This window comes from Sorex fumeus, unplaced genomic scaffold (assembly GCF_029834395.1).
Source record: "Sorex fumeus unplaced genomic scaffold, SorFum_2.1 ptg000109l, whole genome shotgun sequence".
NCBI lineage: Eukaryota > Metazoa > Chordata > Mammalia > Eulipotyphla > Soricidae > Sorex > Sorex fumeus.
The window spans coordinates 2597827-2610227 of record NW_026606166.1 but is presented as its reverse complement, the minus strand read 5'-3'; positions in this window follow the sequence as shown (position 1 = coordinate 2610227).

Sequence of the window (12401 nt, the reverse complement as noted above, 5' to 3'; positions counted from 1 at the left end):
GTAAGTAATGACGAGACTAGAACCCTGCTGGGGCTAGGAAGACTAACCTGGCCTGAGAACTGCAAAATATATAGTGAGATGTCCTCAGGAAGAAACAAACTGTAAGTTTATATCTCTTACTGTGCTCATACAGAATGACATTGCTAGAAATATTGAAAGTAGATTTACTACAACTATTTAAGTAGATTACTAGCTGAGGAAAGAACACACCCTCATTGGGATCCCACCCTTGAGCAGATCTCCTAGTAATCTGGACTAATCTCTTTTTTTTCTGGACTAATCTCTTTAGATGAGATTTTATCCTTTTAATCTGCTGGAGGAGAGGAGTAGTGATCTTACCACTCTGTTGATCTGTTGATGTTCAACCCACCTTTGTGTCACCACCCTACGTAATTGCTGTATAAAGTAAGACTGTAAGCTTGGAGGGGGCTTGGGCTCAAAAGGGCAGGGACGGAGTCTCAGGCTGAGGCTCACACAAAGACACAAACTCAGGCTGCGGAGTCTCAGGCTGAGGCTCACACAAAGACACAAACTCAGGCTGAGGCATGGACTTAGGCTTGGGAGCTCAGGCTCCAGAGGGCAGAGACAGAGGTGAGAGTGAAGATTGGAATAAACTACAACTGATACCAACTGCCCACGTGCCTGGCTGTCCTCGCCAGGGCCCCTTGGAGGGGAGCGGGTTGAGCTTTCCTCCCGACCAGCTGAAGACATTCAGGACCAGCCAGCACCATGCTGAGACCACTCTCCGCACACATGAAGGTACTGGCAGAGGGACAAAGCCATGTGGGTTCCGGGGCCAAGATCTCCAAGCCTACTCGGATTGGGATCGAGCATCCTCCACCCAGATACTCCAAGTTCCAGTAGGCGGGGGTCACACCCACCAACTGGCCCCCTGGCGCCGTGTAATCCCATCAACGGCCAAGACTCAGAGACTATAAAAACCAGCTCCCGGAAAAGAACAGTGCAGTCTCCTGCCCCCTAGCCTGGCTGTCCTCACCGGGGCCCCTTGGAGGGGAGCAGGTTGAGCTTTCCTCCCCCCACCCCCAACCAGGGCTCCAGCAGCCAAAGACCTCCAGAACCAGCCACCACCATGCTGAGACCACTCTCCGCACACATGAAGGTACTGGCAGAGGGACAAAGCCACGTGGTTTCCGGGGCCAAGATCTCCAAGCCTACTCGGATTGGGGCTGAGCATCCTCCACCCAGATCCTCCAAGTTCCAGCAGGTGGGGATCACACCCACCAACTGGCCCCCTGGCGCCATGTAATCCCATCAACGGCCAAGAATCAGAGACTATAAAAACCAGCTCCTGGAACCGCGCGCAACGCGACATCTTATTATGACATCTTATTATCTCATTCCTACTTTGGACAAACTGGCAGGCTACCGAATGTAGCCTGCCCACACGGCAGAGTCTGGCAAACTCCCCGTGGCGTACCCAATATGCCAAATATCAGTAACAATGATGGGTCTCATTCTCCTAAAGAGCCTTGAATATAATCTCAGGGCTAGGACGAAGGAGACGTTACTGGGGCCTGCTCGAGGCAATTGACGAATAACAGGATGCTTTGTGATTTGTGTGATTGTGATACCGACCAGCTTGGCCCTCGTTTCTTCCTTTGCCTTCCCCAGGGTGGGGGAAGCAGTGTGAGACTACCAAACTCGGGCAGCGGGAGAGATAGAGCACCGCCGGACTTCTGAAAACACACAGTTGGTGGCTGTGCTTACACTCATGGTGCTTACAGAATTGCATACCTTAGTTGTGTTCATGCACATTTTTTACAGATTTAAATGTTATTGAAACACTGGGTCACCAAAAAGACAAGGGTACCCTGATCACCTTCAGGTGGGTACTCTGCAGTGGGCTAGCCCTGGATGCAACTAGCCTTATTTTCTAAAGTCTAGCTATCTGGAAAGAGTGCAGGGCATTTACCTTGCAATTGGTTAACTCATGGTCTGTCTCTGGCATCCCATAAGATCTCTGGAGCCTGCCAGGAGTGCTCCCTGAGTGCAGAGCCAGGAATAAGCCCTGAGTACTACCAGCGTGGTCCAAAAAAAAAAAATACAGAAAACAAAATTGGAGCTGTATTTTTGCAGGAAGGTATTTATAGGTCAAATTAATCACACAGAACAAAAACAAAGAAAGAAGCACACGATAATGACAATGAAAAAGATGTCCTGAAAGATTAAAAAAAAGAATTAGTTTCAACATATTAAATAGTGAAGGAATGAACATTGATATTAAAATGCTCTGGGAAGAATGAAATTAATGTACTCAGCCTAATAGCTTCAGAATATATCTAAGTTTGTAAAAAACTTGGGAGATAATGCAGAATTCCTATACACCACATTTCCAATTGCCCCATTACTAAAATGTCAGGAGGCAAAATTAATAAATGCATATTGATACGAGCCCCTACATTATTTAGATTTCCTCAGTTTTTTTAACTGAGTATTTAAACTGAATTTCATTATGTCTCTTATTTGGGGGTACGGGTGGGAGTAGACCATCCTGTTATTCGTCGATTGCCTCAAGCAGGCCCCAGCAACATCTCCTTCGTCCTAGCCCTGAGATTTTTTAAAAAGTGCCATATTCAAGGCTCTTTCAGAGTTAGGAGAATGAGACCCTTCATTGTTACTGCTATTTGGCACATTGGTTACGCCACGGGGTGTTTGCCAGACTCTGCCCTGTGGGCAGGTTACATTCAGTAGCCTGCCAGTTTGTCCAAAGCAGGAATGAGATAATAAGATGTTGCGTGGCCGCATTTGCGGCCGCGTGCTTCTGGGAGCTGGGTTTTATAGTCTCTGAGTCTTGGCCATTGATGGGATTACACAGCGCCAGGGGGCCAGTTCGTGGGTGTGACCCCCGCATACTCGAATTTAGAGGATCTGGGTGGAGGATGCTCAGCCCCAATCCGAGTAGGCTTGGAGATCTCAGTCCCGGGACCTGCATGCCTTTGTTCCTCTGCCGGTACCTTCATGTGTCCGGAGAGTGGTCTCAGCATGGTGGTGGCTGGTTCTGGAGGTCTTCGGCTGCCGGAGCCCTGGTAGGGGCGGGGAGGGAAACTCAACCCGCTCCCCTCCAAGGGGCCCTGGCGAGGACAGCCAGGCGTGCGGGCAAGAGACTCTTTATATTTATCTATAACTTATGTATATAAATTATGTATTTCTTTATCTATATTGATCTCTCTCTATGTATATATACATATATATATATATAGTGTTCTGTAATTTCTCCCTCTTAAATTTGCCCATCTAAATGATGCAGCGTTTGTGAGGTTTCTCTCATTTTTTTAAGAGAAAGGTCCTCCATAGCAATGTTTAGGGTTCCCAGTCATACTCTGCCAACCATTTCAAATGGTTCAATGTTTGGCCCATTGGTGTGGCTGCACTGGAGGGGGTGACCAAAGAAATCCCAGTAGTAGGATTGGGGCATTGTGGTGCTAGGGTTTGAGTTTAGGCCCTGGCTCTTGAAAGACATGCATCCCTGATATATCTTCTTGGCAAAGTTTCATTTTGAAAGCTATTCCTTCTCTTCTCTTCCTTTATTTACATATAGCACTCAGTGAAAGAATAAGTTTATGCACACTTGAGAAATGGAAACTTATCTCTTCCTCCTTGGTGCTGGGCAGAATTATATAGTATTTAATTGTATACTATATTTAATACTTGTGGGCTGGAGTGATAGCACAGTGGTAGGGCGTTTACCTTGCACGCAGCCAACATGGCCTACCCGAGTTTGATTCCTCCGCCCCTCTCGGAGAGCCCAGCAAGCTACCGAGAGTATCTCGCCCGCACGGCAGAGCCTGGCAAGCTCCTCATGACGTATTCAATATGCCAAACACAGTAACAACAAAGTCTCCAATGGAGACGTTACTGGGCCCGCTCAAGCAAATCGATGAACAACGGGAGGGCCTTTACCTTTACCTTATTTAATACTATTTTACATAACTAGCCTATGAACCCACACCTACCCTCATTTTTTTTTGATCCGTTTATATCTGTATAGGCTCATGGAAAGACTTGTATTTGGGGTTACAATTCAGTTCTACTTTACCAATGCTATTGTTAAAATTTCTCTAGCTTTAGACATTTGAAACTCAGTTGACTTCTGTTATTTTGTTTTGTTTTGTTTTTGACTCCTGTTTAGGATGTATCCACTAAAAGTTTCTGTTGTTTTATTTTTAGAGTACCATCTAATTTAGTAAGTAAATTATATACTGGGGCCTGCTCGAGGCAATCGATGAATAACAGGATGATGAAATGAAATGAAAATGAATCTAATTTAAGGAGCAATACTATACATTGTACAGCGCAGTTTATATAATATCAATTCTCCAAATAAGATTTTGTACTTCATTTTGGAGAATAATATAAAAATTGAAGGTTTCTGTGCTAGATATGTTCTTGCTATTGAAATAATATTTATTCAAGATTTTCTCCTAAGAGAGCAATGAAATGTGTGCTTATACTAGTCCTCATATATGCACATATTTATACATAATTATGTTCCCAACTTTTTATATTAACTTAAATATTATTCCATACTGATGTATATAATTTCATTCATTACCATAAGGATTATTTAGATATTCTTCCTTGATTATCTGTCACCTGTCACTCCAAAAGTGAGAAACTCTTCACCATCTGCCATTCATTATTCATTTGTTCAGTTTCAGTATATGTGCATAATGATATCATAATTTTTGATTTATAAAGATGAGAATAACTTCATAAACAAGACTGTAGTGCTACATACTTTTTATTTTAGTTCGATTCCTCCGCCCCTCTCGGAGAGCCCGGCAAGCTACCAAGAGTGTCTCGCCCACACGACAGAGCCTGGCAAGCCACCCGTGATGTATTCGATATGCCAAACACAGTAACAACAAAATCTCCAATGGAGACGTTACTGGGCCCACTCGAGCAAATCGATGAACAATGGAAGGGCCTTTACCTTTACCTTTACAGATTAAATCTTTCCCTGTAGGTACTCAGGTCATCATTTTGTTACAGTCTATGCTCTGTTCTAAAATTTCCTGAATATATACATCAATTATTTTTTTTAAATATAAATCATTAACATTTACATTTTTTGTAATGTTCCACAAGCTTTGATATGCCTGTAGTGCCATGTATCTACCATTATAGCTTGATACATAGTAGATTTACTACTCTCTGAATTCCTGTTTCATACAGCCTCAACCCCTCATACCAATACGAAGATGCTGATCCATTTACTCTTTATATACTTCTACTATTTCTAATAGGTAAAGGTAAAGGCCCTCCCGTTGATCGTCGATTTGCTCGAGCGGGCCCAGTAACGTCTCCATTGGAGACTTTGTTGTTACTGTGTCTGGCATATCGAATACTCTCGGTAGCTTGCCAGGCTCTCCGAGAGGGGCGGAGGAATCGAACTCGGGTCGGCCATGTTGGCCGCTTGTAAGGCGAACGCCCTACCCGCTGTGCTATCGCTCCAGCCCTATGTTACATAATTAGATGATATAACATATATTCTTGTAAGACTGTATTCTTTTGATTAGAAATAAAAATGCTATAATGTAATATGCATCCAGATCGCTGTATGTCTCAATCCTATTTTTTTTAATTCCACTATTATTTTTCGTGCACACCACAAGTTTTTGTTTTAAGTCTTTTTACCTACTAAAGAATAAATATCTTGGAACTCAACCGCTGCCATACTCACAGCATCTCTTTAGACACTCAGACCAGGCCTTATCCATGAGTGAACCTACACCTGGACAACTCATACCTCACACCACCCATACTCCAAGAGTACCACACCACATATGATGGGGTTTAAAGTAGGAGGCAACCAATCTTAGAGGGAAATACTGTTTTACAGCAAGCTACTGAGAGTATCTCGCCCTCTGCAAAGTCGGCAAAGATGTATTTGATGTGCCAAAAACAGTAAGAACAAATCTCACAATTTGCTGGAGAAAATTGATGAACAATAGGAGGACAGTGTTACAGTGATATATATATATATATATATATATATATATATATATATATATATATACACACACACACACACACACACAAGTCTCAACCTTTAACAACATGTTAGTGATCTCCCATAGAAGAGCTTAATGGGTGAAATACAACAATCTTCACACTCTTTCCTCTAAGGAACTTTTTCTGTAGCTTTTTTAGTGGTCTTTCATAACAAACAATACAAATTAAATTATTTTGCTTCTTGTTTGGGGCAAGGGTTGGGGTTTTGGATGGTCACATCTGAAATATGATGGTGGGAAGTTGTAATAGTGGTGGGATTGGTGTTCAGATATTAAATGTAAACAAACATTGTGAACTATTTTATAAAATAAAAAAACAAATATTTGAAAAAAGAATGTCTTGGTTTGGGGTTTCTAAACTTTTTAAAATTGAAAAAAAAGAATATGTTGGTTTTTTTATTCAGTCTTTGGCAATCATTATTATATTGCTATAATCATTTTCCTGCAGGTTTTCATTTGGATGTAAGTTTTTAAATCAGTTTTCCATTTTGTGCCAATTATTACACAATTCAAAAATAACTAAGACAGTGGTCCATTCTTTTCTCTTTCTCTCTCCCAGGTGTTCTTAAATTAAAAAAAATAAAGGTGTTTATAGATTTATGGATTTTTTTAGAATACCATCTATTGGGAAATTCAATATTTTCTCTTACAGAAAAATGAACTCTTGCACATTTTGAAAGTACTTGAAACCTAAACTTTTTAGATTTTTTGAAATCTAAACTTGAAATCTAAATCTAAACTTTTGCAACTTAAGATATAGGATGTATATTTTTCAAATTTACATTTGAATATCCGTATACTTATATCCTATTATTGAAATAATAAATACCTTTAATCAAAGCACCAAACATCAGATGCGGTTTTTGTTTGCTTTTTAATTTTATTATATTGTTTTTTTAAATTTGAATTCCTGAGTATAGCAAATATTTTTTAATTAAAATGTTGATTTACTATCTCAATAGTATTCAGAAAACATTATTTATAGTTCTTCTATAGTTTTATGTTGTCATTAATTTTTAGAGAATAAAGTATACCTCATTATTAAAAATGTGTAAATTTTATTCAGAATATTGGGGAACACTGAAAGGAATTACCAATCTTATCAGGATTAGAAAATTATAGTTTAATTCTCCATTAAAATTATACGAAGATCTTGGTACTGTTTTTTGACCAAAAGAAAAACAGCAGAAAACTGTGCTTAATTCTTTGGCATGTCACACCATAAATGTCCCAAATGTTTCTTTTTTTTAGATTTCTATTAGTGAAACACCTTGAGGTACAGTTGTAGATTTAAAAATTTTTGTGCTTGCATTTCAGTTATACAATGATCGAATACCCATCCCTCCACCAGTGCCCACCCATTCTCCACCATCACTGATCCCAGTATCCCACCTGTCCTCCCTGTCCCACCCTGCCTCTGTGGCAGACCATTCCCCTTTGTTCTCTCTCTCCTTTTGGGTGCTGTAGTTTGCAAAAGAGGTATTGAGTGGCAATCATGTTTGATCTAAAGTCTACTCTCAGCACTCATCTCCCATCCTGGGAGGATACTCCCAACACCCTTTATTTTGTTCTCCCTTCTTGATCTGAGCTGCCTTTCCCCCTACCAAATGTTTTTTTTTTTAATTTTTAAAATGTGAATAATTATATTCACTGTCACTGTCACTGTCCTCCTGTTGTTCGTCAATTCACTGAGCGGGCCCAGTAACATTGTGAAACTTGTTGTTACTGTGTTTGGCATATCGAATACATCACAGGTAGCTTGCCAGGCTTTGCCATGCTAACACAAAAACAAAGGTATATGTGTACATTATAGTGGATACTAGAGATATTTAGAATTCTAAAATCATTCATAGTGGCTAATATTAAGTTTACCTAATATTAAAGAGAAAATTAAGTTCTCCCACTATGGAAGTACTGTGAAAACTTTGCCCTAAAAATTCAGTCTAAGGATCTTCTTTATCAAATTTTTTTCAAGAGTTTAAAAATTACCATATCTTCACTTGCTATATCTATATATGTGTAGAACTCCAATTTTTATATTTTAAATATAGTTCACGTACTGGCTAAACAGAGAAAGACTACTTAAATTTTACAACCTCTTATGCACCATTTCACTCAATCTACATATAAACAAACTTGATTTATACAAGTTTTCAGAAGGCTTTGTTTGCATTTACTAGACTACTTCCTTATTCTATAAAGCAAAGCTCGGGTAAGAGAGTGATGCAGAATCTCCTGCCACCTGCACCAGGCTGTCTTCACTGGGGCTCCTCAGAGGGGGTTGAGTTGTGTTTCCTTCCCTGGCCCTAGCAGAAACCCCAAGACCATTCTCCACACGTTCAGAAAAGCCTCACATGTGAAGGAACCAGCAGAACTCAGATGTGCAGGATCTGGGGCTGAGATCTCCAAGTCTCTTCGGATCGAGACTGGGCCTCCTCCCTGCAGATCCCCCATTTTCCAGTAGCTTGGTATTCACACCCATAAACTTCCCCTGTCACCATGTAATCCCAACAATGGTCAAGATCCAGAGACTGTAAAACAAAGCTCCCAGAAGAGAATGATGCAGTTTCTCCCTCTTGGAGAGCCCAAGCTACAGAGAGTATCCTGCCAGCATGGCAGAGCCTGGCAAGCTACCCGTGACATATTCGATATGCCAAAAACAGTAACAATAATGGATCTTATTCCCCTGACCCTGAAAGAGCCCCCAATATGTCACTGGGCTACTCTAACATGTGACGGGGACAAATGGAGATGTTACTGGCGCCTGCACAAGCAAATCAATGAACAACGAGATGACAAGTGATATAAGTGATACCTCCTTATTCTAAGACAAAAGAGAATGGAGGGTTTCAAAAATGCATTTGAAAAAACGAGAATATCACTTAATCACTTAACTTCCCATTAGTAGTCGATTTGCTCGAGCAGGCGCCAGTAATGTCTCCATTTGTCCCTGTCGCGTGCTAGTGTAGCCCAATGGCATCTGTTCGCTCTGGGAACATGAAGAGCCTCAAACCGATCGTTCATGATCTTCATGAAGAAGTCTGACCATCTGGTAGGTGGGCGGCCACGCAGTCTTTTGACATCCCGTGGAATCCAATCAGTAACAGCTCTAGTCCAGCGGTCGTCTTTAAATCTCATTACGTGATCAGCCCATCTGATTTTTGACACCTTGGCAAAAGAGACAGCATCCCTGATTCTTGATTGTCAAGGGAGGTCGGAACTCCGGATTCTTTCTCTCACTTGAGTGAAACGTGATATTCCAAGCATAGCTCTTCCTATTCTTCTTTGGGAGACCTGAATGGCGTTCTCATCTTGTTTGCGTAGGGCCCAGGTCTCTGAGGCATATGTTAATGCAGGAAGAACAGTGGAATCAAAGAGATGTGCCCGGAGCCGGAGGTTCTTCGTCCTCTTAGCTATTTCTTCGACGTTCTTGAAGGCGTTCCAAGCCGCTCTCTTCCTCCTGCGCAGCTCGGGTGCCAGGTCATTTGTCATGTTGACCTCTCGACCTAGGTACACATAGCTGTTGCATTCGAAGATGGTCGTTCCTTTGAGAGCGAATGGGGCGTCAGGAACGAGGCTGTTTCTCATAAACATTGTCTTCGTAAGATTCAGCTGTAGTCCTACCTTTCCACACTCACGGTCAAAGTCGGCCAGCGTTTGTGCCGCTTGGCTGATGTTTGGTGTTATTAAAATGAGAATATATTATGGAAAATGAGCTGAGGAAGTTCAGGGGAGAAAATGTGATGCGGCCAACTAAAAAGTTAATACTTAAAGTGTGTGGCAGATGCCAGGAACTTTGCTGATCCCTAGATTTCCAACAAGATTGGCTGTAATCTATAGCTCTAGCTGTGAGCTTTGGTTGTGACCAGTTGACATAATTTCAGATGTCAAGCATGTGACACTCCAATGCCCTTGATCCACATCAGAGATATATTTTGTAAATCCATTTGATTTTCAAAATTGAGATCTCTGTTTGTTTCAAGAGACTCATTTCTTGCCTCAGGTACTCTGCTTCTTCATTGGAAACATCCTGAATTCCTCGTTCAGACAAGGAATTGTCTTAGCAAATGTTCCCTGTTCCCTGGAGAAGTGTTTTCTTTGTTTGTTATTTGTTTTTTTAAACAGGTTTTTATTCTGTTGCCTTTGCCTGCTTGACTAATAGCAGATTGCATTCTCCGGAGCCATGCTAAATATATAAAGGACATGTTATGCTAGACAAACTCTGTTTTGTTTTTTAATAAAATCACTAAATTAGTGGATACATAAACAGAGTAGATGGAAGATACTATCTTTATTTTAGTAAAACAAAGTCTTAGAGGGACTGGAGAGATAGTACACTGGGTAGGGCTCTTGCCTTGCATGCGGCCAAAGAGGGTTTCGTTTCTTAAGACCTATATGGTCCCCCAAGTACATCTGGAAGTAATTTCTGAATGCAGAGCCAGGAGTAAGCTTTGAAAATTGCCAGGTAGGCCAGAAAAAAACTAAATAAATAAATAATCCCCCAAAAACAAACCAAAAAAAGGTCTTAGCAATTTGCAAGTATACAGAAAGATCTTGTTTGAAAATTTTAATTTCAGTAACTCCATTGCACTTAAAATCCTAAAAGAGGCTAAAAACCTGCATTCATTTGTTAATTGAGGAGTCCATGGATAATCAACAGATGTATTTGACTTTTTCTTGTGTATGGTTTCACTACTCAAAAACATTTAGAAGGCAGCAATTGGTTCACTAAAGTTCACAAGACTGGTAGTAATTAATTATCTACCTCAGACCTTCAGTTATATTTAAGTCTAAGAAGAGGCTGACAAGTGCAAAATACTTTAAGTTTCTTCTTAGTTTAGAAACTATTTTAGTTTCTTTTATATTACTGTGTGGCAGGAGCAGGTAAAATAGTGAAGTTTGTCTAGAATTGATCTGAGAATTATATATGCCATATCTGATGATCTCATCTAAGTTCAGTACACAATTAATTACTTAACTATGTAATTATCGCTGGAGCGATAGCACAGTGGTTGGGCGTTTGCCTTGCACGCAGCCAACATGGCCGACCCGAGTTCGATTCCTCCGCCCCTCTCGGAGATCCCGGCAAACTACCAAGAGTATTTCGCCCGCAGGGCAGAGCCTGGCAAGCTACCTGTGACGTATTCGATATGCCAAACACAGTAACAACAAAAGTCTCCAATGGAGATGTTACTGGGCCCGCTCGAGCAAATCGATGAACAATAGGAGGACAGTGACAGTGACAACTATGTATTCAAATTGTGTAGGCTCACAAGATAAAATTATTGTTGCTTTTGTTTATAGTTGTACTCTTTAGTTTCTGAGTTGAGGCAACCTGATAATAAGACAAAAGCTTTGAGTACTGGTTTGCCTCTTAGAAATTGAGTAAATATGAAAATCTTCTGTAACCATTCTCAATTTCTGTTGTCATAACAGTAACTTAATGACAGAAGAGAGTCCTTTCCTCAGTAAGTCTCGGGAACACAGGACATATACTGATTAAATGGTAAGAACTCACAGAAGTCAGTGTGCAGATGGCTATAGGAACAAAGGACCTAATGTCACTGTCCTCCCATTGTTCATTGATTTGCTCAAGTGGGCCCAGAAACGTCTCCATTGTGACAATTGTTACTGTGTTTGACATATTGAATACGTCACAGGTAGCTTGTCAGGCTTTTCCATGTGTGCAAGATACTCTCCGTAGCTTTCCAGGATCTCCAAGAGGGGTGGAGGAATCGAACCTGGGTCAGCCATGTCGGACGCTTCAAGGCAAACGCCCTACCCGCTGCACCATTGCTCCAGCCCAAAGGACCTAATGAAGAGTGTATAAATATTATAATATTGCAATGAACTTAAACTTATTCATTCAAAGTAATTATATGATTATAGAATGTGGGCTTCGTGGTTCACATGATATTGATAAATTTTAAATAGCTTTCTTGCTAGGATTCTGATGTCCTTTATAACAGCTGGAATTGATCCCCTTTCCTCTAATATTAGAAGCTAGCTTCCAAATACACATTGTATCCTTGGACCTGATTCTCATGGACATTGATTCTGTGTTGAACCTATTTGATTAGACACAAATGAATGCCACACAATGACTTATATCACGATCCCACACATCCACATTTTAAATTCCCACTATCATTCATAACTTTTTATTTGGTTTGTTGCTTAGTTTTTGTTGCTGTTGTTTTGGGGCCAAACCTTGTGATGTTCAGTACTTACTCCTGGCTCTGCACTTAGGAATCACTCTTGGTAGTGATCAGGGTACCATATGGGGTGCCAAGGATCGAACATGGGACAGTTGTATGCAAGGCAAATGCCCTACGTGCTGTACTGTCACTCCAACCCCACAAAACT